Raw genomic sequence first — 7,404 nt, 5'->3', positions numbered from 1 at the left:
CGCCCGGCCAAGCCCGCGTCTCCCAGCCGGCCCCGCTTCGCTTCCCCGCCGCCCAGAGCTCGCCCGCGTGCGCCTCCCAAGGCTGCCGCGGCTCCCCCGCGCAGATCCCGGCCGCGCCGCCCGCCTCCCTCCGGTGAGCCCTCTCCAGCTCCGGCCCCGCCGCCTCCAGCCTTCCCCTCGCCACCGGGCTTCGCCTCCGGCCAGATCCGGGCAGGAGCCGCCCGGATCCGTTGCCCCGCCTCCGATCCGGCCACCCCGGGCCCTCCCTCGACATCTCCGGCGAGATTCCGGCGAGTTCCGCCGAGTTGACTTTTTCCCCCTCGAGGTCCATTTTTCCACTAAGTCCCAAAATTATTTACATTATCATGCCATGTTCATCGCATCATAACTCCACGCATACTGCTCCGTTTTGTGCGTGTAATTTGTCAAATTGTTCGCCTCAACGAGTACTTCATTTCATTCCATTGCATCATGTTCATTTGAGTCCATCTTGATGTCTGAATCATCGTTGCAAGAGTGCTATATAATGTTGTCTGCTGTCTATTAACAGAAATGTTCATTTGTCATTTTTGCCATGTTTGATGTGTGCATCTTATGAGGTTGATGTCTACATGTGTTTTGTGCTATGACATGCCATCTTTACAGTGGTGTATGCCATGCATTTTTTGTGATCAATGTGGTGACTAGAACAAGCATGCAAACAAGGCTTCGTGATGTTGCTGATTTCAGTCCCTGTTCTGTTGTTATGTTTATGCCATGTAAACTTGATACTACAGAGAGATCCAAGCATATTTTGAGATACTTCAGTAAGGATGTTTGAGAATATAGTTTTTCTCTAGCCATTCATGCCCATGTTTGCAATTATGGAATAGTCTAGCATGTCATTTTCTTGCTCTACTTTTGCTACAAAATGTTTCCTGGCAGATTGTTTACATGTTATTCAATTTTGCCAAGGTTGTTGTAGTTGATCCTTGCATGCTATGAACTTGTTCTTGCCTTGGTTAGTTTCATAAACATGTCTTATTGCTGATGCTAAGCTTATCTTGTCATGCAATGACTTGTGGTGAGTCAATCGAGCTTGTTAAGTAGTGTACTTGCTGTTACTGTTTTGCTAGGCTGAATCTGTTATTTTGTGATGCTATGTAAACCTGCTGCTACAAGTCATTCTATGCATAATCTGGAGATGTTCACTAAGGATGTTTTGTTATACATGTCACGCTCTATCCATCCAAGCCCCTGGTTGCATTTATAGCCTGCTGAAGCTTGTTGTAATCTTGTTCCAAAGTTGCTAAATAATGTTGTTGTCAGCCTGTTAACATTAAGTTCAGTTGTTGCCATGATTGTTGTTAGTGATCCATGTACCCTATGAACTTGCTCTTGCCATGTTTAGCTTCACAAACATGTATTCTTACTATTGGTTGCCTTTCCATGTCATATATTGCTCTGTGGTGAGTGGTACGAGCTCACCAACATGCCTACTTATCGTTGTTCCTGCCATGTATGAATCTGTCATATAACTGGCTATGTTTACATGGGTGCCATCATATCTTCTGATCCTTTTTGGCTCATGGTCAGTAAGGGACTTTTGTTCTATGCAATTAGTAGGTTCATGCCATGCCTTTGTTTGACATGATAAGTTCCTGTAACATGTTCTTTGATAGCTCTAAACATTGCAACCTGATGTTATTCCCGCAAAGTCTGAAATTGTTATTGTTTGCAATCTTGCCATGTGTTTTGGAGCATGTTCTAGTGATTTCTGAAGATAGCTCAGTGTTCATGTTTTGTAATGCTTTACTTGTAAATCATGCCCATGCCTTTTGTTTTCTTGTTGAGGTCCTGTAGCATGTTGTTTTGATGCTTGCAATATGCCTAGTTCCTGTTTTGGACAGATTGTTATTATAACTTGTTTCATGTGTGCGTGTTGAACCGTTGCTCCGTTTTGAGTGTGCTCTATATGAAACTTGCTTGATTTTGCATCTAGTTCCATATTATCATGTTGCATCCTTGTTTTGAGAGTGATTGCTTGATGTTTGGGTGCATTTTGCATCAGTGCCATGTTTATCTTGTTTTGCTCACATCTTCTAGGCCGTAGCTCCGAACTAAATGGACTTTATATGTAACTTGACTAGAATCTTGTGTAGATCATCTTTGTGCATCTTAACTTGATGTTTAACAATTTGAACATAAGGTTTATTCAGATCTGGACCAACTTCAAAATTTGCATATGAGGACTTACCGGAATTGTTATATGTTGTTCCCGACCTCATTTAAACTTGCCTTGATGTGTTGCTCTTGTTTGCATCATCTCTTGCCATCAGTAGCTTCATGTAGCTTTGTCATGCATCATGCTTGTTGTGCATCATGCCTTGTTCTTGTGTGGTGTATTTACCATGTTGTGTGCTTCTTCTCGATAGTTCCCGTTTCATTGCCATCGTGAGGATTCGTTCGTCTACGCTTGGTTCGTCTTCGTGGCTTCATCCTCTTCATGGACTCGTTCTTCTTCCTTGCGGGATTTCATCCAAGATGACCGCTACCTTGGATCTCACTACTATCAATGCTATGCTAGTTGCTTCATTCTATCGCTATGATGTGCTACCTATCACTTGTTCTTCAAGCCTCCCAAATTGCCATGAACCTCGAACCTTTGACACCCTTCCTAGAAAACCGTTGCTTGGCTATGTTACCGCTTTGCTCAGCCCCTCTTATAGCGTTGTTAGTTGCAGGTGAAGTTGAAGATTGCTCCATGGTGGACAGGATTATGTTGGGATATCACAATATCTCTTATTTAATTAATGCATCTATATACTTGGTAAAGGGTGGAAGGCTCAGCCTTATGCCTGGTGTTTTGTTCCACCCTTGTCGCCCCTAGTTTTCGTCATACCGGTGTTATGTTCCCGGATTTTGTGTTCCTTATGCGGTTGGGTGATTTATGGGACCCCCTTGACAGTTCGCTTTGAATAAAACTCCTCCAGCAAGGCCAAACCTTGGTTTTACCATTTGCCTCACCTAGCCCTTTTTCCCTTGGGAGTCGCGCTCTCGAGGGTCATCTTTATTTTACCCCCCCCGGGCCAGTGCTCCTCCGAGTGTTGGTCCAAATTAGAGCACCGTGCGGGACCATTCCTTGGCAACTTGGATTACGTCGGTTCCTGTACGCTTCGCTTGTACGGTGTGCCCTGAGAACGAGATATGTGCAGCTCCTATCGGGATTTGTCGGCACATCCGGGCGGCTTTGCTGGTCTTGTTTTACCATTGTCGAAATGTCTTGTAAATCGGGATTCCGAGTCTGATCGGGTCTTCATGGGAGAAGGTATATCCTTCGTTGATCGCGAGAGCTTGTCATGGGCTAAGTTGGGACAACCCTGCAGGGTATAAACTTTCAAAAGCCGTTCCCGCGGTTATGGGCAGATGGGAATTTGTTAATGTCCGGTTGTAGATAACTTGACACCAGATCTGAATTAAAACGCATCAACCGCGTGTGTAGCCGTGATGGTCTCTTTTCAGCGGAGTCTGGGAAGTGAACACGGTTTTGGATTATGTTTGACGTAAGTAGGAGCTCAGGATCACTTCTTGATCGTTGCTAGCTTCACGACCATTCCATTTGCCCTCTTCTCGCTCTTATTTGCGTATGTTAGCCACCATATATGCTTAGTCGCTGCTGCAACCTCACCACTTTACCCATTCCATACCCCTTTTAAGCTTTGCTAGTCTTGATACCCATGGTAATGGGATTGCTGAGTCCTCGTGGCTCACAGATTACTACAACAACAGTTGCAGGTACATGTTATGCGATGATCATGACGCGAGAGCGATGTTACTTGTTTTGGAGTTCTTCTTCTACTGCTTCTTCGATCAAGGGATAGGTTCCAGGTCGGTAGCCTGGGCTAGCAGGGTGGATGTCGTTTGAGTTTCTGTTTGTGATTCATCTGTAGTCGGATGATGCTCTTATGTATTGTGATGTTGTATTCGTGTGGCATTGTATGCCATTTGTATGTATCCCCATCTATTACGTAATGTTGATGTAATGATATCCACCTTGCAAAAGCGTTTCAATATGCGGTTCTATCCTTGGTGGGACCTTCGAGTCTCTTTAGGATAGTATTGCATATTGGGCGTGACAAGTTAGTATCAGAGCCTCGACCGACCTTAGGAGCCCCCTTGATTGATCGTGTAGTTTGGCCGTTGTTGAGTCTAGAAGAAAACCAATTTCTGAGTCTAGTTATATCGGAGAGTAGGAATTCTTTTTACTCCCCAGCCCCTTCATTGCTCTGGTCAGGAATCTTGACGTAGGTGTTTTGAATTACTTCTCTTCCCCTTCAAATTTTTCTTTAGGATCACGCAGTTGGCTTTCCGATCGTTGTTCCTCAGCTCTTTGCATCCGGTGCATTTCTCGTCAAGTTGACTCGAGCCTCTTCATCGTTGTCAAGTTCAATCCTTAGTTGTTTTTTTCCCACCGGCCCACCCCTTCTTATTCTCGATACCGGAGTCCGTAATCAAGTATCCATCCTACTCGTGCGAAGTCTTTGCTTTCTTTCCTCATTGATTTCAATCGGTGTTTTCTCTTCAAGATATTTGTCGGTTCCCCTTTCCAAGTTGCCTCTGTTTTCCCGCCCTCCCACCCTTTTCTTCCTGGAGCTTGAATCTCTTTCGAGCATCAATTTCATTCGTACGGAGCCTCTTCAGTCTTCCCTTAATCATTTCAACTGGTGAATTCTCTTTTGTTTGAGATTCTTCATCCCTTTCTTTTTCTGGTGCACTCAATTCAAGTTTTCGGTAGTGATTATATTCTTTCCCTCGGCTCAAGTGTTTTCCTTGCTCGTTTGCATCTCGCCATTCAATCATTCCGGAGTTCAAGACATCTCAGAAGATTCATCTGTGTTCCAATTAATTCGAGGTTGCCACCTCATTAAAATATTTCAATTGTTCCGGTGCACCATCTACCTCTTCAACATCCCTTTCCAATGGTGTTTTCTTTTCAGTGGGCCCTAACCCACATGTCTTTTCCTAGGATCAACCAAGGCACAAAGGATTGCCAATTGTACCAGGACTTTGATACGAGTTAGCATCCTTGTAGGCAGATGTGTTGAAGTTGTAATAGCATTGTTCTTTGTTTGCGGCAAGGGCAGCTCTGACACATCGGAATCCATTAGATGTAGCATCAGGGATGGCGCCGGTGCTTGGCCCGACTTACTGATAACCTTTGGCAGAGCATCAGACCATGGAGGGGCCATGAAGCTTGAGGTGTCATTGAAAGCTGAATAAAATTGTTGCTTATTGATTGTTTGGTGCGGTATACAAGAGTATATAAGAGGGTACAAACCGACTTGGGGTAGGGGTACAAAACTGACTTGGACTAGAAGTCGTATACCATAATGACTACTCTAACATCCCCCGCAGTATCAATGGCAGGCTTGACGACGTTGATACTGAAACAGATATCTTGAAAGGGCTTAGTAGGCAGTGCCTTGGTGAAAATGTCAGCAAACTGAGCCATACAGGGAACATGAAGCACCCGAACCTGACCAAGAGCAACCTTTTCATGAACAAAATGAATATCAATCTCAATATGCTTTGTGCGTCGGTGTTGAACTGGATTGCCGGTCATGTAGACTGCCAATATGTTGTCACAGTAGGCAATAGTGGCCTGCTCAATAGGCCTGTGTAGCTCGGAGAGTAACTGCCGAATCCAGATTGTATCTGCAATGGCATGTGCCACGGCGCGATACTCAGCCTCGGCCGACGAATGTGAGACTGTAACCTGTCTTTTTGAAGACCAAGAAATCAAATTGTTACCAAGAAAAACACAAAAACCGAAAGTGGACTTTGAGTGTCAGGTCAACCAGCCCAGTCTGCATCAGAGTATGCGGTAAGCGAGTTTGGAGAAGAATTATTAAGGTGGAGACCATGATTCAGAGTTCCTTTTAAATACCGAGGAATGCGTTTAACATGATTATAGTGAGGAACCCGGGGATCATGCATATAGAGACATGCGTCTTGAACAACAAAAGAGATTTCAGGATGAGTAATGGTGAGATATTGGAGAGCACCTGTGAGTCTACGATAGAGAGTAGGATCGGAAAAGGGTTCACCGGTAGCCAAAAGTTTAAAACTAGTATCGACAGGATTGCAAGATGATTGAAAGTCAAGCATACCAGTATGATTAAGAAGATCAAGAATATACTGACGTTGGGAAAGAAAAAGGCTGGAGGAATCTCAAACAATAGAAATGCCTAAGAAATGATGAAGGAGTCCTAGGTTAGTCATAGAAAATTCAGATCTAAGAAGAGAGACAATATGATGTAAGAACTTTTGAGAGGATGTAGTAAGAATGATATCATCTACATAGAGAAGTAAATAGGAAGTGTCAGAAGTTTGATGATACACAAAAAGAGAGGTGTCAGAGAGAGATGGAGTGAAGCCTATTGTTTGAATGAAGGAGGAGAAGCGTTGAAACCAAACTCGTGGGGCCTGTTTAAGACCATAGAGAGATTTCTGAAGAAGACATACATGAGTTGGAAAGGATGGATTTTCAAAACCCAGAGGTTGCTGGCAGTAGACAGTTTCTTGAAGGGAACCATGGAGGAAAGCATTTTTAACATCAAGTTGGTGAATAGGCCAGGAAGAGGAGACAACAACACTAAGAAGGGAACCATGGAGGAAAGCATTTTTAACATCAAGTTGGTGAATAGGCCAGGAAGAGGAGACAACAACACTAAGAATGGTGCGAATGGTGCTAGGTTTAACTACAGGAGAAAAGGTTTCTTCGTAATCAATTACTTGTTGCTGAGAAAAGCCACGACAAACCCACCTGGCTTTATATCGTGAGAGGCTCCCATTGGAGTGGAACTTTTGGCGAAAAATCCATTTGCCAGGAACAATATTTGTATTGCGAGGACGAGGAACAAGTTGCCAGGTGTTGTTTTGAAGTAAAGCATTATAATCTTCTTGCATGGTAGCGGCCCAATTAGGATCAAGTAGAGCAGTTTTGTAATTCTTTGGAAGGGAAGTGAGAGATACGGAGGTATGAAGGTTTAGGCGGTCTTGGGGTTGATGAAATCCTGATTTGGCCCTAGTACGCATGCGATGATCATTAACCGGGGCTGCTGTAGGAATAGCACGAGGGGGTATGGTGGGTACTGGTGAGTCCGGCGCAGCGGAAGAGTCGGGCGAAGGAGTAGGGCTGGGTGGTGGAGTGGGAGCAAGGCTGGGTGGTGGAGTGGGAGTAGGGGCCGGGGGTGTTGGGGAGGGAGCAGGGGTCGAGGGTGTTGGGGACGTCTCGGGTGGGGTGAGGGTAGGGTTGGGATCGGCTATGGTGGGTGTTAATGGTGGTGGTGGTATGTTGTGTTCGGCAGGTAGGGGAGTATATAGTTGGAAAGGACGGGGAGAGGGAGTGTTTGCGGAGCTAGG

This window comes from Triticum dicoccoides, chromosome 2B (assembly GCF_002162155.2).
Source record: "Triticum dicoccoides isolate Atlit2015 ecotype Zavitan chromosome 2B, WEW_v2.0, whole genome shotgun sequence".
Taxonomy (NCBI): domain Eukaryota; kingdom Viridiplantae; phylum Streptophyta; class Magnoliopsida; order Poales; family Poaceae; genus Triticum; species Triticum dicoccoides.
The sequence above is the reverse complement of the archived record's forward strand: the minus strand, read 5'-3'. Positions refer to the sequence as shown.